The sequence below is a fragment of the Podarcis vaucheri genome (genome assembly GCF_965113315.1).
Source record: "Podarcis vaucheri genome assembly, chromosome: 4".
Lineage (NCBI taxonomy): Eukaryota > Metazoa > Chordata > Lepidosauria > Squamata > Lacertidae > Podarcis > Podarcis vaucheri.
In genome coordinates, this window is record NC_138762.1 from 87,691,087 (window position 1) to 87,714,673 (window position 23,587).

General features: G+C 44.7%; 1 protein-coding gene across 7 annotated transcripts in view; it reads right to left on the reverse strand.

The window, feature by feature from the left end:
* FARP1 (FERM, ARH/RhoGEF and pleckstrin domain protein 1) overlaps positions 1-23,061 on the reverse strand; it is a 184,874-nt gene extending 161,813 nt beyond the window's left edge. For 2 of the 7 annotated variants that reach the window (XM_082218580.1, XM_082218579.1), the window contains exon 1: positions 22,452-22,855. The gene's annotated coding sequence lies outside the window, so the exon portion shown is untranslated. Of the gene's footprint in view, positions 1-21,673; positions 21,776-22,200; positions 22,318-22,451; positions 22,857-22,963 lie in introns of those variants that run through there. The other 5 variants (XM_082218578.1, XM_082218581.1, XM_082218575.1 and 2 more) reach the window with 5 other exon arrangements.
* Positions 23,062-23,587: the final 526 nt, after the last annotated feature.

Here is a 23,587-nt window from a genome sequence, read left to right on the forward strand (position 1 = left end):
CAGAGATGAGTCAGGCTGGTGAAGAGGCATGTGTGTCTCCCCCTCCTGCTGCAACAAGTTCCCCTCCCCCTTGGTCTCCAGAACCAGAAGAGGCATAAAGCAAGAGGAGCAAAGGCAGACATGCAGGAGCAGTCTCAGATCGCTTGGGAAAGATGCAGGAGAGGAGGATACTTAAGGTGGGGACCTTCATTCTCCACAGCTGCCTCATAGGGGCAAGACTAACAAAGAAGAGTTGCTGTGCTCATTAGGCCTGGCATTCCTGAGCAGACCCTGTTTTTCTAATAAAGAGTTAACTTAGTGTGATGTACTGTTGGCTCACTCTTGACACTAGAGGGGTAAAGTTGGACCAGCATGCATATCATGAGTAACAATCCTCCTTTCAAGCCACCTTTTTCAGCTCTAAGGAAATATCAATCCATCCTATAGAAGCATTTTAAGAAAAGCATTTTCAAGTTTGTACACGATGGCAGAAGCTTTTGACTGCTGCACATTAACAGTGCATGTATTGTGCAAGTGAGATATAGACAGAGATAGAAATAGAGAGATGGAGATATAGAGAAATATAGATATATATATAGATGCTCAACATGGTTCTTACTTTTATAGTTTCAGGGTACAGTAGCTATGAATGAAGTCATTAAAAGACAGGAGGCAGGATCTGGGTCAGTGTTAGAAACACGTAGGAAAGACAGGAGCTAAATGGCATCTTAAACCTGGGTTATGGGCACCGCAACGGAATGTCTAGGCATGCTTTTTTTATAGCAAGAATACAAAGCTGAAAATGAACGAACTGCAGCTAAAATCTTATATTCATTTTTCACATGGTCTAGTCCTCATCTGAAGACTGCAAAAAACAAAGCCATACTTCCCCTGCCCAACCCCGTAATATTCTTTTAAGGGTCCTTTCTCTAGTCCTCAGAGAGTGGGGAGGCGGAAAAAGGTCCTCCTTTCATTCCAGCAGTGGCAGTTTTAATCTGAAATCTTAGGCTCAGTACTGCTGCCAGAACTAAGAAACTGCTCACACTAATGAAATTCACTGTCACAAAATACGCCTAGAACAATGGGAGTTTCAAATGCTGATCTGGGTACGGGGGAAATGCGAGTAAACCAACACATACCGTATTTTTCACTCTATAAGACACACTTTTCCCCTCCTAAAGAATAAGATAAAATGTGTGTGCGTCTTATGGAGCAAATGCAGGCTGCGCAGCTATTGCTGAAGCCTCTTCAGGGCAACGGGAGGAACGCTCCCCCTGCCCTGAAAAGGCTTGGCATGACTATCCCAGAAGCCAGAACAGCAATAGGGATCTATTCCGACTTCGCTTCGCTGGAGAGGCGCTGCGCATCTTTCCCTCTCTGCGCAGCGCCTCTTCAGTGCTAAAGAGGCGCTGCGCAGAGAGGGAAAGCTGAACAGTGCCCCTTCAGCAAAGCGGGAGGAGAAACAGAGCCCCTTCCATTTCTCCTCCCGCTTTGCTAGAGAGGCACTGCGCAGAGAACGAGAGAATATTCTTTTTCTTCTTCTCCTCCTCTAAAACTAGGTGCAACTTATGGTCAGGTGCGTCTTACAGAGCGAAAAATACGGCATATTCATCCTGTCAAGAACAAGAGAAAAAGTGAACTGAAAAAAGAATAGTTGTGGAGACAATTAAGTAAGAAAGTAAAGAGAGGGTGCTGAAGGAGGAAGGAGTTTGAAGAACTGAAAAACTTGGAGTGGATCCAGACTAAGTTAGTTGAACTAACTGTCCATCAAAATCAATGGGATTTCAGTGATGTTTTGACTAACTACAATGGGTCCTACACCTCTGACTTCTACAATTCTTCCCTTCAACCCTAGGTGGTACACACTTTGGAAAACACATTTTTTAAAGCTAAGCCTCATCCCCCTTTATAAACAATCTTTCCTCATTCAATAGCCAATGCCATGGTGGTATATATTTTTTAGAATCCAGTCTGCAGAGGAGGCAGGGACAATGAAGTCAGCATTAACATATTCCAGTAAAAAACTGACAAGTGGAGGAAATCCAAACTTCATGCTCTGATGGCGCAAAAATGCTACTTTAAGGAAAAAAGAAGCACACACAATATTCCTATTCAGTTCTCAGATACCACAGTAATGCCGTGGGAAAGAAATGGTAGCACACAAAGCTGCCTATAACTTGTTGCAGTTTCATAGTCTGCCAAAACAGTATTTCAATTCAGGAGTATTTGTCAAAGGCCTGCTCACTAAGGAGCCTTGTTAAAACAGCTTGGAAATAGCATAAAATTGCAAGAAGCCAAAGCAGTTAAGTCAGTCCGTTCATTTAGATTTGGAAAAACAAGAGGCTTGGACCCGAAGTTTCTCCTCCGTTCAAGCAAAAGATAGGCGGGGCCGGCCCAGGCGCAAGGCAAGGTGAGGCAACCGCCTCAGGCAGCAGAATCCAAAGGGGCAGCAGGTCCCAATTTAGATATTTATCCCTTCCCCTTGTTCCCAATGTTCGAAATTAACCAAGTGCCAGGCACATTCTGCACTTGGCTATTGTCCACTTGCGACCAAGTGAAGATGCCTGGGCTCCAGGACAGTGCCTGACATCTCCACCATGCTTGGGGATCATTGGATCTTGATGCCTAGTTTATAAATCTGACTTTCTAACACTGCTTGTGTATGTTATGTATACACCTTATGTAAAGGCCCAACCCCTTCCTCCCCAGTGGGGAGGGAGGCACCATTTTGTGGTTTGCCTCAGGTGCCAAAATGTCTTGGGCCATCCCCTAAGAATAGGTATTATTTCTTCAAACTCCCCTTCCATTTGCCATCCTCCTGACTGCCCCCTACCCCCAACAAGACAACAATCCCCAGGATTTGATTTTGGGAAGAGGCAAGAGGGAGGTTGGAAAGCCCTGCTCCATTCACAGGAGGAGAGTTGGGCTCCAAGCCAGCATGCCCTTTCCAGGTGAGGAAATACCAAGATAAAGTTTTTGACATCCCTTTTTGAACAGCTAGGCTTATCCGAAAAGGCGTCAAATGATCTCTTCGGCAACAAAATACAACCACATCATAAAAGCGACAGATCTGTTTGCAAGCCGCTCATAAAACACAAAAGTGCAAACCTTAATGGCATCTGACATTTTATGAGAGTAAAACGTGCTCCAGCATGTACTTTCTCTCCTCCATATTCCACAGTTTAATTGACCTGCACTTTTAATCTCCGCTGGAAAAATAATAATAATAAAGGAGCTCATTTATAAAGGTAAATCATTGCTATAAAATTTATAGATTCCAGAGGGAAAATAGCCTCACTCTTCAAATTCCTATCAAAAGGAGAAGAATGAGGAAAAAAGAACAAAGCAAACCAATAAAGTGATGGGGGGGGGGAGTAGAGAGACTTCCTAAAAGATTTAAGGGAAGAGATAATGTGTAGCTCACAAACTGAAAGAGAGAAATCATTCAATTAAAAATGGATGGCCGTAGAAGTCGCTTTCAAGAGCCCCATAAACTGAACCTATCTGTGGATAAACTAACTCAGATACTACATATTGCATGACAAAGCACTTAGAATGATGTCAAGAACAGAAGGTTTCCTGCAAGCATTTATGAGGGAATGGGAAGTGATACATGTTAACAGACACCACAAGTATTTGGAGGATGTAAACTCTCAGGATAAAAGATTAAACAAGGAAGTGGAATGGCTGAAAAGAGGAATGGTTTCATGACAGTGAGAACTTACATACAGAAGAGGTTCCTCAAAACAAAATGCCTTTTTTCTTTTTAGAAGATTAAATGCCGGGGGTGGGGGAAGAGTTTATAAAGTGTAAATGTTGCCATTTATACGGTGGTACCTCGGGTTACATACGCTTCAGGTTACATACACTTCAGGTTACAGACTCCGCTAACCCAGAAATAGTGCTTCAGGTTAAGAACTTTGCTTCAGGATGAGAACAGAAATTTTGCTCTGGTGGCGCGGCAGCAGCAGCAGGCCCCATTAGCTAAAGTGATGCTTCAGGTTAAGTACGGACCTCCAGAACGAATTAAGTACTTAACCTGAGGTACCACTGTATACCAATGTTGGTAACTCAATGAATGGTCAAAAACTCAAACGATACATTTAGGTGACTTATCTATCAACATCCACTGTGTATTCCGAACCACTGGCGCATGTACAGCATATGTATTTTCAAACTTTAATGGAATTCAACATTCCATTTTGGCTCCTTAAACCAAGGTTACAGTCACCATTTCTGAGTTTCCAACACTGGTTCTGAACTCACTCATCCCAGTGAATCTTGGGTTTGGGTTGCACTGTAAGGCTATTTATAATGATTTCAACAATTGCCTCCAGTCTCATGTTTCCTGCCCACCAAACATTTTGATAGACAATGTTTTGTGTTGGAGCAACAAACAGCATTTTACATAGGATGCCTTGTAAAATCTTAGCTCGTTATAAATCCCCACTATGGAGTTGCTAGAAGTAGCCAGGGATTTACTTCCTGAAACCAGCTTTTCTTTCATGTTTGTGGCCTAATGTTTTCACAGCTGAATTAGCTGATCATACACCAGACAATCTCTGGTACAGAGTCCAGAGGCACGTTTCTGGCCTGTAATTGGCATTTGTAAACAAGACTCAGTAGGATTCCTGTTGGTCAAATACATGGCTTCAATGCCCTGATTAACTCTCTGCTGTTCCTCATTATCAGCAGAAACAAAATAAATCATGCAAAATAACTACATACAGATTTGCCTAAGTCAGTATAATTTTACACAAGTCACTGAATTTGGGTTAACGCAAAGTACACTACTCAGAGTTCATAATATTCAAGAATGAAAAAAACAACACACTTCTTAAAAAGGCACTGTTGATTAATCCACACAGTAAAATTAAACTATTGAAACCACAATATTGGACAACATATTTAAGTGTCATAGTAAGCATAATTTTATCATATCCACAAATTTATTCATATGTTACACACACACCCATCAATGCAAAAATATTTGTTTAAGCATCACATCACTGCCATTCCTGTTCCCATAAATGTGAGCTAATTTAGAAGCAGATAATCCCTAAACAATTTCAAATATTCAGAGGTCGAGACTTTTATTTCTGCTTTTCAGTCATGACTGTGAATTGTCATTCTCTGAAGAAAGTAATGGAGCTCCCACAAAGCACAAATGTTTTCATACCTTGATTTGTGAGCGCACACATTGACACGCCAAGACTGCATCAAGAATTATTAATCCAGTTTTCCAGAATGAGTTATGCAATATATTCAATACATCTTAAAGCGAAAGGCAAGAGCTTAAAAGACAATCCAAGTTTTAAAAAGACAACTCGCTGACAACAACTGTGGCCTATTTATTAAAACAAGTGATGTTATGAACAAAAAAAAATCCACTAGAATAATTCTATGCCATAAAACGTTTTATGGCTCATCTTTATGTAGCCAAAACACAATCTACTGTATGTACAAGAGAGGTGTCAACGGGATCAGGGAAACTGCAAGGTTTGCAGAAGTGGGGGCAGGGGGAAACACACACACAACCTTAAGGGAGTAAAACACACACACCCCGCTGAACATGCCTAGTAGCCGCAGAATACTTATGGCCAGTGGGGAGTGAGGGGGGGCCAAGGGATGAAATATGCTAGAAAAGGGAATGGCTGATGGGTTGGCATTTAGAATAGGAACATTCTGTTGCAGGTTCCACCTGTTTGGCTAAGTATCCTTTCAAACTACAGAGTAAGCAATGAAGCACTCTGTGATGCCACTTTAAGCAGAACTTATTTACTCATGCATTAGTAAAGGGATTAGTATATTACAAAGGGTGGGATTTTGGTTAGAGTGCTGAACTAGGACCAGGGTGACTATGGTTCAAATCCTCTCTCATCCTCCATGAACTTCAATGGGTGACTGTGAGCCAGTCACATTCTCTAAGCCTAACCTACCTCACAAGGCTGTTGTGGTACTAAAAAAAGGAAGTGTGTATGCCACCTCAAATCCTAGGAGGAAAGATGGGGGATATATATATGCTTGGCAGGGGGTTGGACTCGATGGCCCTTGTGGTCTCTTCCAACTCTATGATTCTCTCTCTCTCTCTCTATATATATATATATATCACCATTTTCCTCTATGCTGAAAACTAAAGCATTCAAAACATGATGAATTCAGCATACACTAGACAAATAAAATACCGTATTTTTCGCTCCATAAGACTCACCGGCCCATAAGACGCACCTAGATTTTTTGGGGGGAAATAAAGGAAAAAAATTTTATTTCCCCCCCAGGTGCGCTGCGCTACACCAGGAGCTTGGGGCGTGCGGAGCTCAGCGCGCCCCAAGCTTCTGCGTGCCGGCAAGGTCTCCGCTAGCGTGGGAGAGCCGGGCGCCTCTCCCAGGGCTAGCGGACCCCTGCACTAATCCAGAAGCTTGGGGCGAGCTGAGGTCAGCGCGCCCCAAGCTTCTGCTTGCCGGCAAGCAGTCCGCTAGCCTTGGGAAAGCCGCGGAGCTCTCCGAGGGTTAGCGGATCGCTGCGCTACACCAGGAGCTTGGGGCGTGCTGAGCTCAGCCCGCCCCAAGCTTCTGCGTGCGCGCAAGCAGTCCGCTGCCGCCCCAAGCCTCGCGGACCCGGCAGGAGGTCCCACCGGGTCCGCGAGGCTTGGGGCGGCAGCGGACTGCTCGCGCGCACCTAGAAGCTTGGGGGTGCTGAGCTGAGCGCGCCCCAAGCTTCTAGGTGCGCGCAAGCAGTCCGCTGCCGCCCCAAGCCTCGCGCACCCGGTGGGACCTCCTGCCGGGTGCGCGAGGCTTGCAGACACTCGCCCGAAGCAGGGGGAGCCCTCCCGAGGGCTCCCCGTGTTTCGGGCGACAGGCTGCCGCCCCAAGCCTCGCGCACCCGGTGGGACCTCCTGCCGGGCGCGCGAGGCTTGCAGGCATTCGCCCCATAAGACGCACCCCGATTTCCCCTTCATTTTTGGAGGGGAAAAAGTGCGTCTTATGGTGCGAAAAATACGGTACTTCTAAGAGTCTCACTGGGAGCTGATGCAAAGACCACACTTCTCTACAAATCCAATGTTCATGTTTGCACATTCATGTGCATACCAGGAAATGTGTCAGCCAAGTGAACATTTTGGTGGTCAGCATCAATTTTCAAGATCACAGCGGCTCAACGTTTTTCAAACTACAAGAGCAATCACAGAAACGTCTGGCAAATACCCAGTTCACATGCTACGCTTCCCTGTTCTAATCCGTGTCTCGAAAAGACATGGAATATGTGTGAAATAATCATACATCACACACAAACACTACTACTATTTTATTATTATTATTATTATTATTAGATGTATAAAACCCCACCTTTCATCAGATGATCTAGGGCGAGTTTGATAAAATTTACAAAATCACTGAGTACAAAATTAAAACATCAGACCACTGCACATAAACACAATGTATAAACCTTCCTTTAGTGTTTAGTGCTGAATTACAAACCATGCATACATAATGCAAACTATATACAGTATTTATGCCATATGTACATGAAGAACAATATAGAACAGCATGCCCAAAGAGCAGGAGAGATATGAATAAGCTGCTTCGACAGAAGAAAAGCAAACACCGTATGTTAACACAAAACTAGGCTGATGATCTTGCTACAATTATTTCCAACTGACTGGAGTCTTGGCCGCAATCCTGTGCCTAGTCTGACTGTTTAGCTGCCATTGAAACTCTTGATATTTAAATAGCCAACCATCCCTCAAGTTTCAAACCAGAGATGGTTCCAGATTTTTATGGACCCCTGTCCTAGGGGCTGATAGCAAAGAGCCAGCGTTCAAAATTAGCCAGGCGCATTTTGCTATCAACCACTTGTGACCAAGTGAAGATGTCTGGACGTCAGGATGGCGCCTGACAACTCCACATGCCTGGGGATCATTGGATCTTGGCTGTTTTCACACACTAATGCCACATCCTGTTGAATTCTATGAGTTACATTTTACCTGCACAATTGGAATGAATTTCAGGAACCAAAATGCTTTTTCTGGGCAGCCTGAGCAGGAGCAGTCACCATTAAGAAAGAGATCAGAATAGGCCAATATATATGTGGACTGTCCCTGGATAAAATGACTTTTCAAGTTATCAAGGTTCTTAATCCTAGGCTCAAAGTTGTCATCTGAACTAGCCAGATGTTTAACTGAGAATCAGTCACAGTCCAGTCCATCATTTAAAAATAAGACTTCATAGAGCCATCTTACTCAAAAAGGGCAACTTGACATTCCATTTTGGCGCCCAGCAACTTTGGTTTAAGGAGCCATTTGGCGCCTAGCTTACAGATCCGAGTTTCCAACACTGCCAGGATCAATGTACAAACATATTTTCCAAGCACATCAATATTAGCCAGTTAATTGGTAGTTCTTTCATTTTATTTATTTATTTTTGCCAAGCTAGGAACTTGTGAAAAGGAACAGGCATGCATTCTGTAACAGCTATCCCTACGTGATTTCATTTCCGCTAACATAAACACCCATTTGCAATCTTCATTCCACTCATAATGCAACCTAGAAGCGGATACATTCCTTTTCTTCAAGCATACCTTAGCCACATTGACCGATACATTATGGAAGGCACAGAAAGACACTGATTATTCACACATACTGCGTGCGGTGAAGAGAAAAAGATGCAAGGGTTCAAAGGCAGGGTGCACTTTGAGAACTGGTCTCAACTGGTTTTCTTTCCTTCCTCTGCTCACTACTACTGTGGTCTACTACCACAGAAGTATATCTATCTATATCTATTTGCCATCATTCTCCATCATAATATTTTACTGTACGCAACAACAGCAGCGAGAATGTTGATAGCCAATAAGTGGAAAGGAAATTATGTTCCAACCAAAGAAGAATGGTTGAATAAATTATGCGAATACTTGGAATTAGCAAAGTTGACTGATTTGATAAGAGAAAAACCAAAAAATATAATCCAGAAACAATGGAAATGTTTAAATGATTATTTATGTGGACAAAGATTAAGTGTAAGGTATTGGCTGTGTTTAGAATAGATTTATGAAAGATTTAGAAAACTTATTTATTAGATTATTTGTGTGAGATTGTATGGGAAAAATACGGGACAACAGATACAATCTTGCTTAAAATGTATATAGGAAGTGCAGTGTAAGCGATGGAAGTCAATCAATGAAATTTTATTATTTTCATATTGATATATTTGTAGAATAAACTTGGAAGAATTCCTTCCAACTTTTCTTCTCCTCTCTCCCCCGTTCCTTTTTTCATATATATGTGCTTATTTGAAATATATATGTATGTATGTACAGTGGTGCCCTGCAAGACGAATGCCTCGCAAGACGGAAAACCCGCTAGACGAAAGGGTTTTCCGTTTTTGAGCTGCTTCGCAAGACAATTTTCCCTATGGGCTTGCTTTGCAAGACGAAAACGTCTTGCAAGTGTTCCCATTTTTTTCCGCTTCCCCCCCTTTTTTCTAAGCCGCTAATAGCCTTTTAGCCGCTAATCCGCTAATCCTTTAATAGCCACTAAGCCTTTAATAGCTGCTAAACCGCTAATAGTGCTAATCCGCTAATAGGGTTGCTTCGCAAGACGAAAAAACCGCTAGATGAAGAGACTCGCGGAACAGATTAATTTCGTCTTGCGAGGCACCACTGTATTTGCAATATTTTGCTTATATTTTGTATTATGTTAAATAAATTTAAAAATAAATAAAAGGGGAGGGGGAAATATCTATCTATTTGCATCCATCAAACTTTTGCCTGATTGCCTTGCCTCTGAAGATGGCAGCGCTGCAGACTTCATAGACTAAAAACCGAAGTCGGGGTTTAGTGGGGAGGATATAAAAGCTTCTCCCAAACGCAGTGGATTCTTTAATCTGGCTGCCTAGTACAAATAATGACTACTCTAAGATGAGACAACCAAAGCAATTTTATTTGTATACTTTAGGGACCCACAGCTGGATTTAATATAAGAACAACAGCAGCAGCTGTGTTGATCCAAGAAAACACAGTGGCTTTTGAAGCCAACACCTCATCAGCCTAGGACACCTTGGGAGGCTGGGAAACCTGTCTGGAACACCTATTCTGTGGAAAATGCAGCAACTGGAGGCACAAGGTATGTCCAGAATACAGAAACAGACAAAAGCAGTAATGAATCAGGTATAGTTACCTCCAGACAGTGGCGTAGCGTGGGGGGTGCACGGGGCCCCGGCTGCACCGGGCACAACATCTGGGGGTTAGGGTTAGGGGGCACAAATTACTTGCCTTGCCCCGGGTGCTGACAACCCACGCTACGCCACTGCCTCCAGATAACAGGAAGCGTTGATATGCAGCACACCTGACAGTTTATGCTTTTCGAGGTTTTACACCTGGGGTGGATTCTTTACTCTTTTATCTTGAACGAGCCCTCTCACAAGTACAGACCAGTCACAAAAAAGGCATTTAGTAGTCCTAGTAGGTAGCTTATTGTAAGCCCCGCCCCACCGATGGTCCTTTAGCTCTCAGGATCTGGGTGGTCAGAAAGGCACCGATATAAAGAGGGATATAAATAAATGAGGACATGAGTGATGCTACAGTGCCTTAAAAGGGGTTGGCTATCTAATTGTGGTGATTTGCAAGAACATTTCAAGGGCTCAAGGTTTGCAAAGTCGCTGGAAGAGCTGAGAAGCAGAGGGCTTCCTTTAATCCAGAAGTGCCCAAAGTTGATTTCATAAAGTTTTACAGATTTCTATGGAAGATGTACAGTGGTGCCTCGCAAGACGAAATTAATTCGTTCTGCGAGTTTTGTTGTCTTGCAATTTTTTCGTCTTGCGAAGCACAGTGTCGGGAAAGTTTTGGAAAAGCTTCAAAAATCTCCAAAGTCTGTAAAAACCTCAAAAAAGGCTACCACCCCACGTTCTATGAGTTGCTCCTCGAAGTCAAGTCGCAACTGTATTAATGGTGTTAAGAAAAAGGAAACAAACTTGCAAGACGTTTCCGTCTTGCGAAGCAAGCCCATAGGGAAAATCGTCTTGCGAAGCAGCTCAAAAAACAAAAAACCCTTTCGTCTAGCGAGTTTTTTGTCTTGCGAGGCATTCGTCTTGCGAGGTACCACTGTACTCATAATATACTACAGCTGAGAGATTGTGTAGGGTCCCACTCTTTTACCTCTACCTAGAAAACTTGCTATTTTCCTCTTAAAGGGACGGAGATCCTTTTTCAGCATGAGGGCCGCATTTACTTCAGGGTAGCCTTCTGGGGGCCAAATGGTAAATGCTGGGTGGAGCCAGAACAAAAGTGAGTGGTGCAACAAATGATAATTTTGCCTTTCCCTGTAGGCTGGTTTCCATTCTTCATCCAAGCAAGAAGCAAGGACCCATCCCAGGCTGGCAAAAAACCCAGGGCTATTAAGGGGCGTGGCCTGGGGAAAATCCCAAGGGCCAGATAGAAAGGCCTGGAGGGCTGGATTTGGCCCCCAGGCCTCAGGTTCCCCACCCCTGCCCTATAATCTAGAGCCCAAGACAATTTCTACCTTAGAAAACAAACCTTTCCAACCGAGATAGCTCAGTCGGGTAGAGCATGAGTCTCTTAATCTCAGGGTCTTGGGTTCAAATCCCATGTTGGTTGAAAGATTCCTGCATTTCAAGGGGGGTTGGGCTAGATGATCCTTGTGGCCCCTTCCAACCCTACAATTCTAAGTAAGATAATCCTTTGAAGTCTAATGTATATTCTGTGCATTCCTTACTTATACTTTTTCAGTCATTCTGTTCTTAGCACCTGTAAGTACCTTAAGACTCCTCTGAAATACTTCGTTCAGAAGGGTAGCCACATTAGTGTTGTTGTAGCCAAAACAACCAGGAGTCTTGTGGCATCTTAAACAGGAACATGTTTTAATGAAGTAGTGTACTCTTGCTTGTTTTTTGAAATACATTAGTCACCTATATTACAAAAATGAAAGAATGCTAAGATTTACAAGCCTGGGTTATTATTATTCAATTGATTTAGTTGCCAGGAATAACCTTCGAATAATGATGTATTACATTGATGCTCTTTAGAGTGGTACCTTGGTTTACGAACTTAATCCGTTCCGGAAGTACGTTCTTAAACCAAAGCGTTCTTAAACCAAGACGTGCTTTCCCATAGCAGTGGGGGACTCAATTTACAAATGGAACACACTCAACAGGAAGTGGAACATGTTCTGCTTCCAAGGCAAAGTTAACAAACCAAAACACCTACTTCCAGGTTTGCAGCGTTCTTAATCAAAGTTCTTCATCAACTAAGCCGTTCCAAGGTACCACTGTACTCTATATAATACCACGACGGAATTCAGAGCGCACGGAAACACCATTTACCTTTCCGCCATAGCGGTACCTATTTATCTACTTGCACTGGCATGCTTTCGAACTGCTAGGTTGGCAGGAGCTGGGACAGAGCAACAGGAGCTCACCCCATCGCAGGGATTCGAACCACCAACCTTCCGATCGGCAAGCCCAAGAGGCTCAGTGGTTTAGACCACAGTGCCACCCGAGTCCCCTCTACTCACTCCTTTTAAAAAGTTCATTAGCTTCAGCTCAGAAACAGGTGACGCATATGCAAGCAGTAAGAAATGGTGGTGTGGTTTATACCATTGCCTTGTCAAACTACCTCTGCCATGTTAATTATAGCATGCTCTTTCCCTCTGATGATTAAAAATCTACTGCCAGAGAATAACCTATAGAAACCTATGCTCACACATATTCAACTGAAAAAAAAGAGTTAAATTAATACAATGCACACCATGGCCTGAATCCAAATAACTTGTCCAACCAGTTTGGTGTATCTGAAGGTGCTCTGGACAGATTTCTTGTACAGCAGTAACCCCACCATGACACAAAAGGCTTTTAAGAAAGGAACTGTTAAAGGAGTTGTGGTATCACATGGTGATCTACTGCTCAAAGGAAAGCAAGAAGAAGAAAATCTGCTGGGTGAGAACAATCCGTTGGGGAAGGCCCAAGCAGCTCTTTGGATCCTAGTCAATGTTTCTCCTTCGCTTTCCTGTCCTTCCATTGTTCAGGAACATTTCACACACTGCATGGCAGCAAACCCAGTTCTCTTGCCAAGTAGACACTTAATATGGAACTGTACTCAATTGCGGCCAACTTCCCGGATAAGTTCATCAATATTATACACAAGTTGGACACACCTAAGTCATATTCACATTTTACATGTCAAGTGAACACTGAATATGAGAACAATCCCTCGATCCATAAAGTATACGCCACTTATAAACTGCAATCATTTTTCAAGATTAATTATTGCCAACCAAATCTATTATTTCTGAGGATTAAGATAAAAGTATAAAGCACAGCAGAACTGCCTAGCACATTTTGCAAATTTAATTTTCAATCTCTCTGTCTACGTCCTTCTAAAACTGTCTGGAGAATTATCAAGGTTTTTTAATGGAACGGGCAAGAAATATTTCAAATTGCCATGCCAAAACAGTATCTCTCTGAACCAAAAGGTGCTGCCCTATCCTTTGATGGAAATAATGTGTCAATAGTTTTGTTTTGTTGATTTTTATATAATAATAATAATAATGATGATGATGATGATGATGATGTAATTGGCCTATGCAGATTCTTTTCTTATACACCTTAGTTTTTTTCTTTCCAACCCCAAATACTGATTTCATCCGTTACACCTACTAGGCATGTTGTAAAATATGCAGAAAATTAAACCCAGGGGAAAAGCAACAACCGGGCGGACCTCTGCACCACAAAATTCAGGACAGGGGTTAGCAAACTTTTTCAGCAGGGGGCCAGTCCACTGTCCCTCAGACCTTGTGGGGGGCTGGACTTTTTTTTGGGGAGGGGGGGATGAACGAATTCCTATTCCCCACAAATAACCCAGAAATGCATTTTAAATAGGACACATTCTACTCATGTAAAAACAAACTGATTCCTGGACCGTCTCTGGCCCCTGGGCCTTAGTTTGCATACCCACAAGTTAGGATAACCTAGCAGGGTTGGGGAACCTCAAAGCCAGGAACAGAATGTGGCCTTTGGTCTCTCTATCTGGTCCTAGGGTCTCTCTCCGGACTATAATCTTCTCCAGACCACAGCCCTTCCAGCCCCCACTCTGCACCCCCCTCCTTGAGTGCTTTTGCCTGGCTAGAATTTTGAACTCCTGTAATGCTTTTTTTTCCCCCTGGATGTTGAACCGTGAAGAGTTTGCGTATGTGCAGAAGCTAGCTCCACCCATTTTGACATTGGCCCCACCCACCACTGATATTTGGCCCAGAATGAAATGTGACTCTCAGACCGAAAAAGGCTTACTATGCCTGTGTTAGCAGGACAATGGGAGAGGGCGAGGGCGAGAAGTAATCTCAACACAATCATTTGGCTTCTTTTCTGTCATAAATCAGGATTCCCCCCACCCACCCCCTTTTACAACAAGCTCAATGCACTCACTACAAAGTGTATCAATACCAAAAGAAGAGGCATAGCGAATATTGTAACATAAGCCATCCTGGTATCTTAACTTGTATTAATGCAATACTTTCTCACCTGACGTGTAATCGGACTTTGTACTGAAATCAGTTATTAATAAGATAAAATACATATACAGTTGCCAACAGCAGTAGGCTGCAACCCCAAGTGTACTCAGGAGTAAGTTTGCAATCCATAAATAAAATGTATATTCAGGTGTTTGCATGTTTAAAGCTTAAACTCACAGACTTGCATTTAACACACATTAACTGGTTCTTAAGGTATCTGAATGGCTCTAATTCTATCCAGTTCCACAGAAAGTTACTTTACAAAGGAACATTCAAAACCCATTCTAATAGATGCAAAGTCAGCTTTTTCAATGAATAACATATTCCTTAAAGATAGGGGGGAATCCCAAGTGTCAAGTACTACCGCTGGAATTTTTGCACTGTCAACTGAGTGGCTGCAGAAAACTCATTTGAAAGAAAATATTTAGCTCAAGAACTACAGTTCTCAGCATGCAATTCCTCATTTTTGAAACAGCAACTGCAATAAAGTACAGCTTCATATGCCGGTAGATTGCCAACCGCAGTCCCAATGCGCCAAGCTGCTCTTGGCCATTTCAGTTGTCTCAGCTCAACTCAAGACATAACATTACACAATGGTTTGTGCTAAAATAGTTAGGAAGCTCAAACCACGGTTTCAGTTTTAAAAATCAGGCAAACTATTGTTTAGTGTTTGTTTACATTTACTTGGCACTCCCATTTCTCTGATGCAGCAACCTCCTGAGATGTAACTATGGCGTACAGATTTAATAAATTACTGCAAAGCACAGGTATTACAAAACATAGTTTGAAAATCCATTTCAAATCATGGTTTCCAACTCTATTTTATCTATACAGGCATAGCTCCAAGAAAGCTTTGCATCTAACACTACAGCGAAACTTCCTTGATATCCATCATTGGGCATGACATCTGAATGGAGTTAATATGACTACAGTCATACCTCGGGTTACAGACGCTTCAGATTGCGTTTGTTTGGGTTACAGACGCGCCGCTGCGGGTTGCAAACATGCATCCCGCACGGATCACATTCGCAACCCGAGGGTCCACTGTATCTGTAAACCAAGTATGTTCTCTGTTGTCTGGTGGCAAACTTATATTTTGGATACAAACACACTACGACTGGCCACGTATTTGATGGTGGAAGAGTTATAACACAGCATAACATTACTTAAAATGGATTTACTCCAATATCAACAGGTTATCCAAAGATTTATATTGGATATGTTACAAGGCAAAAATGTCTATGCACTTAGAAGAAAAACACACACACTAAAACAACCAACTAGCCCCCGTGTTTTAACAGTTATTTCCTCATCCTCAGGAGAGGAATCTACTTAAAAGAAGGCCTAGGAAGATATCATGGTTTAATAGAATGTTACTTTCAACATATCATGCTACACTTATACAATTTGCAGTGAACAACAACAACAACATTTCTTAACAAAAGGAAAGAAAAATTGAAAACTTGCTCTGTCTTGCTTTCAATTTATAGACTAGGGAACTCCAGATTTTTAAAACTTCTACTTCTACTTATTACTAGCAAGGAATGCCAACTGATTAAAGACTCTCAAATCGATTTGCTGTCAAGCTTTTCAGCCAATTAAATCTAAGTCAATCACTGACATTTTGTAATGTACAGAAAGGACTCTGAAGTTCTTTGAAGAGTTCATTTTCCTTAAGGACAAGGCAGCATAAATTGCAATAAATAAAAGATACTATGCCACATTAAAATGACAGCATCCGTAATATGCCCCAGATGTAGTAGGATGCCAAACAGCTTCTGAAATGAACATCTTCAAGATTCATCTATTCCAATCAAAGATCAAGATACAGTGGTACCTTGGGTTAAGTACTTAATTTGTTCCGGAGGTCCGTTCTTAACCTGAAAATGTTCTTAACCTGAAGCACCACTTTAGCTAATGGGGCCTCCTGCTGCCGCTGCACTGCCGGAGCACAATTTCTGTTCTCATCCTGAAGCAAAGTTCTTAACCCGAGGCACTATTTCTGGGTTAGCGGAGTCTGTAACCTGAAGCGTCTGTAACCCGAGGTACTACTGTATATTGGCACAGAGTTCACCCTCATGCCTATCAACTGCTTTTGGTTCTTATTTTTAGAAGGAGAGAAAGTGTTCCATGAAAACTTTGCTAACTATCGATAAATCTTATGGGAAAAGTTATCCTTCAAGGAGTTCTATCAGTTTCGGCTCATTGAAAAGGAAAATGGCGCATCTATATAGCCCAGCCATTGATATGCCCTTCAAGTGCCCCATCTGACTTTTGCTGTCAACATCACGGGTTAGTTGAGGGGCAAATTTTAATCAGCCACTGAAACTCAAATTGAATAATCACACTCATTAAAATCGATTAAAGCTTGCAGTCCTAATTACACATAACCCACTATGGGTACTTCCAATCCCGATGTGAAATAACCTTGGAGAGTATGTGCACCCTTAAAAAGAAGAAGAACATCAGATTCATGTTTCTGCCTGGTAAGGGACATGGACAACTGTATACAAATGGTCAAGTACACTGGCTGGCAGTGCAAACTAGGGCAGATGACAAGGAAAAGAAATAGGTCAGGGAAAAAATCCCCATGTACACACTGTCCTCTGCCACAGATCCCTCTGCTTTAAGCTGTAGTTTAGTTGTAGAATTCCTGTTTTGCACACAGAAAGCCCAGGTTCAATCCTCAGCATCTTCAGTTTCAAGTAACTCAGGTACCTGGTAGGTCTGTAAAAGACCTTTGACTGATAGGCCAAAGAGTCACTAGCAATCAGTGAGGACAATAGTGTCGTACCTTGGAAGTTGAACGGAATCCATTCTGGAAGTCCGTTTGACGTCCAAAACGTTCAGAAACCAAAGCTGCTTCTGATTGGCTGCAGAAAGCTCCTGCAGCCAATGAGAAGCCGCGGAAGCCCCGTCTGACATTTGGCTTACAAAACTAGTTTGCAAATTGGAACTGTCACTTCCGGGTTTGCAGCGTTCAGGAGCCAAAACGTTCGAGAACGAAGCCATTCGAAAATCCAAGGTATTGGTTTGCTTCTAGTCTCCATAAAAACCTTTTTCAGGTGCCTTCAGATCCTCACCTCATTTTTGGGTTAGCCAATAATCACTCTCTCTATTTTTATATCAATCTTTCTTACTGTGGATTGGTCTGATGATGGCTGGGGAGAGGAATTTAGAACTTTTTAACATTACAGAATAAACCAAGCTTCATGCAAAGTATTTTGTGTTTGTTCAGTTTTGCTGTAAATATTTTACAGTACAGCTTTCAATTTTAAAAAGGAATTAAAAAACAACAACCTAGAACTAAGACTCCACACAAAACATATGCCAAAAGCTCTTTCCATGATTAAGTTTCTCTGTGACCATCAAATGCAATCCCAAATTAAAAGAACCTAAATTGATTTTAAAAAAGATTCTGCATGTCATCAGGATTCCAGAAAAACAGAAGGGCATAAACATGGGGAAGCCATTGTTCTTGCGTATCCTTGTTGCCTGAACTGGGATGTTCACAGCTGATACAAGGGAGCATAATGAGACATAAGGGAAGAGGTAGCCTCCAAGGTCATGCAAAGATCAAGTCACACAAGATGCAGAGGCAAATTCGGGTCTCCCACGGAATATACCAGCAGTTGCAGTCCACCTTGAGACATGTACCTGTATGACATACATGTTGGTGCACATGCATTTCTGAGGACCTATCTATGTCATTAAATGCCTTCTATTTTTAGGTATACATCAAAACATGTAAAGTGTGAAACGGTCCTTCACAACCCTTTTGGACTTCAGTGCTGTGAAATGAATTTCACTGTGCCCAGGTGTATAAAGTCAATGCATAAGGAAACCTCCGTTTAAGCATCACGAGAATGCATCACTGTGGAACAGCATTATGGTTGCAAAGGCAAGAGCGAGAGATGATGCCACTCTGACAACACACAAGGTATAAGCAAGGCAGCTGCACAAAGTGCTCCTCGGATACTACTGCTAAACACCATCAAACCACAAAGGCAAAACCCTTGTCAATGCTGTGATTCCTTAGCATCCCAGAGATGCAGGTCTTGTCAACCATCATTATCTCAAGTCTTCTCTCTGTCCCCTCTGTGGACAGTCAACAAGAACCAAAACAAGCAAAGGCCAGTTCGGATGGAAATAAATTAAACTGTGTATCTGTATATAATTCCTCTATGACAGCAATAAGATTATCTGGAAAGGGGAAGACTGACTGAAGGAACCACAAATGTGGTTGCTTAGTAACAAAGCACACATTCCCTCTTCCAGTCTCATCCAGAAATAATATATTACAAGTATTTTTATACTACTCCTCAATTAATTTCCCAGGGCAGTTTACAAAAAGAAGAAAAGAATTAAACTGTAAGCAACAAATGGTAAAAGCAGTGTTAAAGACAGTGGGATTGATATTGTCTTACAAGCATGGAAGATAAAAAAAGGTATCTGCCTGGTGCTGAAAGTGCAATTAGGCACCAGGTGGGCCTCTCTGGGAAGTGTTCCACAATTGGGGTGCCAACACAAAGAAGGCCCTTTCTCTCATCAGCCCCTGACTCAGCTTAGGTGGCAGAGACACCTGCAGGAGTCATTTCACAATGAAGATCTTAATTAACAGAAAGGTACCTAGGGAGTGGGTACAGAGAGTACCCAAGGGCAGTGATGTTTCCTTAGCACCTCCCATGTGGTTCCATCTAAAGTAGTTCACATGCTGGCATGAAGTCAGCTATGAGGCTGCAAAAGCAGAACCCAGTCAGCCCGTGTGCAAACAGGAGTGGGAAGATTGAAAAGAAGGGGATTCCTTGGCCACTGGGTCATCTGGAAGCAAGCAAGTAGGCTGAGGACTATCAGATTTCCAGAACTGCATAATGCACATTTGCCGGAAGGCAACCTATAGGGATCTGAGCTAGAGCCACATAAGGGCTCTGGAAGTAAGATGAGATATAAATGCACTGATCAGTTAATTTAAATGATAGCTCTGCTTCTACCACTTCTCTAGAAGGTTCACAACTAAAAGCTCCCAAGAGCTTTATACAGTACTATTCCAAATGGCACAGAAGTCCTCCCCCATCCCGTCCCCCCCGCTACAACAAATGCAGTAGACTCAATGTGACCTGTGGCTTGTGTAGGGTGCCTCTCAGCAAGCGCACAGTTCCTTTGCAATGGAGAACAATGCCTCCCCCCCCCCCCCCGTCAAAGGCTGATAGCACAGTGCTCCTGGGCATGTTTTATTTGGGAAGAGATTACATCTGCGCCTGTCTAATATTGATCCTGCATCTCACCCTCAGGGTGGTTGTGGCCCAACAGATGGTTCATTGCATTAGAAGTGATCTAGACATGGCAGGCGACCCATTCAACTGAAGGAAGAGAAAATCTGCAGCTCTGCTCTGTGCTGGCTATCGATATGCATGGTCTCCCACATACCATGTAGCCTTATGGAATGTAGCTGCAAATTACTATCAGCCATTGCATGCTCCTTATGGACTGTAGCTGCAAATTACTATCAGCCATTGCATGCTCCTTATGGACTTTAGCTGCAAATTACTACCAGCCATTGCATGCTCCGTTTACTAAGAGGCTGCACATGTATTTGCATTCACCGTTCATGCATGTAAAAAAGCAGCCAAAAGCTTCCAAAATTCTGTTGTCTGTTTCATTCTCTTTCCTATACTTCAAATTCCTCTGCAGTGAGATGCATGTAGTTTATCAAAAGCCCAGTAGAGTTAAGACTATGTAGTTTAGCTAGGAGGGGGAAACTCTTCCAAATGACCTATAGGGCAGGGGTTGCCTGCTCCAAGATGAGGTGAAGCAGGGTGTCTCCTGACCTTCAGGCATGGGAAGCAAGTGCCTTTTATCCCTTGCCACTGCTGCCAGAACACATCATGATTTAGGAGCCCACAAGGGCTTTCTTGACTTCATGGAATATTTGACCAAGGACCAGCATCTCAACCTTTGGCCACAGTGTGAAAAAGTCCCCAAACAAATTTTGTACTGCCTCCCATAGCCTCAAGCACGGTTCTTTTCAATGCTGAGTCAATTCGCACATTCAGCTGTGAGTCATCAGGTGTTGAGCAATTGGCCCAAATAGACCATACCATGTCTTATTTTGGTTGCACCTGAAACTATGTGATCAAGGCAAAAGAAAAAAGAGGGCCACTGCCATGGGACCAAATAGGTCATGTAACTCCTGATCTTGGAGCTTCACTTCTTATTAATTTAGAATGATTGGGTCATGGAGAGTGGGGTGGCATGTCACATATTCTTTGGCATTTTCTCCTTTGTTGACTCAGTTGAGATCTGGGGTATCAGCTGCAACTTAGATCCAGGTTTTCAGCCAGGTGTGTGTGTATATATACAGCCCGTTGTGTACACACACACACACACACACACACACAGAGTGAGCTTAAGTCCAGAGGACCTTCTTGGTAGCTGGATTCTTTAGTTCCCTTCCATAACTTTCCCCTCGTCTCATCCGTTTTCAAAAACAATTCACTTAGCTTGTACTACCATATTTACACGAATCTAATGTGCACCTCAAACCTTGAAACCAAAAGGGTTTGGTTTGCTGGCACAATCAAATCTAATAATGCACTCCCTGATTTTCGCGACGTTAATTTGGCCAAAAAAGTGCACATTGCGTTTGAGCAAATACGGTAGATAGTGTGCATACCTTTATGAGCTTCCATGGTAGGAAGGCAGCAGTTGCACTCTGGAGCTGTAAAGACACTGTGCATTGTTCAGCTGCAAGGTCTGACCATGGGCGCCAGAAAAGGGTGTGTTTCAGTCAGTTCAAAACCTAAAACACCTGGGTACCTGTCAAGAGGCTGGAAAGCCAAATGGCACCCCTTCCAACATGGGGCACAATCTACCGGGGGGGGGGACAACCACCCCTCCTCCGAAATGAACCGCCAGGCTCTTGCGAACCCATCCTCTCACTTCAACGGGACACACTGTACAGTATTGTGCCCAATAGCTCAGCTTTGATTCCCCACCTCCCACCCTGCTTAAAAACACCAGGTATCTTCCAACTGAGGCAAATACCACACCTTGGTCACCAAGGCCTCATTTGAATGGCACCCCCTACCTTAGCTGCGCACCCCTCCCCTACCCATATTAAGGAACCCTAATACATGCTCCGCGATTCCCTACCCGCCCCCCGCCCCTGGGTCGAGACCCGACCTTTCGCGGAGTTAAACGGTTCCAGATGAGAAGCAAGGCTGGCTGCTCCTCCCCACGTCTGCCCGTCCCGTCCGTCCATCCCAGGCGCCCCCTCGGCTTCCTTTGTGCGCAGCCAGCTCTGCCGAGATGCACCGCCCGGCCGTCAATAGAGAAAGGCGAGCCGGATGGTTCTCATTCTTATATACAAAGGGGTAGGGTAAGGCGATCTGAAACACACACACACACACACTTCAAAGCCCCCCCCCCCAAGACGAAAGATCGCATTTGAAGCCTGGGGAGGGACTGGGGGTGGGGGCGCGGGCCCACGAGAGATACTGCAAAGCGAGAAGGGGGCGGGGAGAGAGAGAGAAGTCAGAAGCGGAGCCCTTCGCCCCAGCAACTTCCAAATCGGATCGAGGAGACAAAAGGCAACTTCTGGAAGTAGCGGCGTGCAAAACCGGAGCGGGGGCGTGTGCCATAAAGGCGGGGGGGGGGAGAGAGAGAGAAAGAGACCGCACAACACAGCACACACACAAACATACACACACCTCTCAGCCTGGTGCAAGCGGATTTCCAGGGCTGGCGCCTCACCCCCGCAAGAAGCGTCTCCGGCGGCGGACGAACATAAAAAGGGCTGCTTCTCCTCCTGGCTGCCTCGCCGGAGCGGCCCCCCAACCCGCGCCCAGCCCGGACTCGGGAGCCGCCGCCCCCTCAGCCCCGCAAGCGCCCACGCGCCCGCCCCCTCCAACCCCTCTCCCCCCATTGTTCGCTCCGAGGTCCGCGCGCCGCCCCTGCTCACCGTGCGCGGCGCTCCTCCTGGGGCTCGCTCTCTCGCTGTGGTGGCGCAGGACGAGTCGGCTTGGGGCCGCCGAAGGGTCCGAGCCATTAAAGGCTCCGGGAGGCGGTGTGGTGGCGAGGAGGAGGAGGGGGAAGGCAAGGGGAGCAGCAGCGGCGGCGAGCGGGCGACGGGAACGAGGGCGCCATGGCTCTCCAGCTTCGCTCGCCTTTTTGCGCGCGGGGAAAGGGAGGCCAGAGGGTCAGGGGACCGGAGCCCCGCCGACCCAGGAGCGGGAAGCGAGCGCGGCTGCTGCTGCTGCTGCTCCTACCGCCGCCGCCGCCTTCTGTTTCCCCTCCCACTCCCACTCCGGCCTCCGCCTCGGGGAAAGGCGCGGCGGCGAAGAGCCCCCTCCAGCGTCCGCGCGCCAGTCCTGCTGCACCGGCGGCCCCCGCCCCGGCCGCCTTTCTTCTTCTCCTCCTCACGCGGAATAAGCGCAACCCGCGCGCGCAAAGCGCCCCCCACCCAAGACTCACCCTCCGCACAGAACGCGGGGCGGGAGGAGCCTTTTTCCCGCCTTCTCGCCAAGGGTCAACTCATGCAAGTCTCTCGTTTCGGACGAGGCGCGGCGGAGGCCACAAGCGTCCGAAGGTCTCGAGGCGGCGGCGGCGCCGGGTTCAAGCCGAGTCACCAGGCAACGGCTCAGTACCTGCGAGGGGTACCGCCAACTGCAATAAAATATTGGGTGGGGGGCGGCCAGGTAAGCCCCGCCCCACACAGTCGATCACATGACGTGGCATACAAACACGCTATTCGAATGGAAACGCCCATCAACTTTTTTTGGGGGGGGTCCCATAAATATTTGATTTTTGGGGGGGTGAGGGGAGCCAGAAAGGACGTCAGCCCCTAGGAGTTGGCTCCTATAGTACCTGCCTTGCAAAAAATAAAAAAAATCCAGGTTCCTTTCAAATTATTCTTGTCTCCAGGTCATAGGTGCCAACTCCCTGGGGGCCCCAGCACCCACAAAATTCCCCATGAAGGGGCCCACTTCCCACAAATTTTGGTGCCAGGGCCATGCACACTATGGCACCCACAGTCACAGGGCTAAGTTGGCACTCCTACTCCAGGGAAATCAGATTCACCACTATCCGGAGACCTGA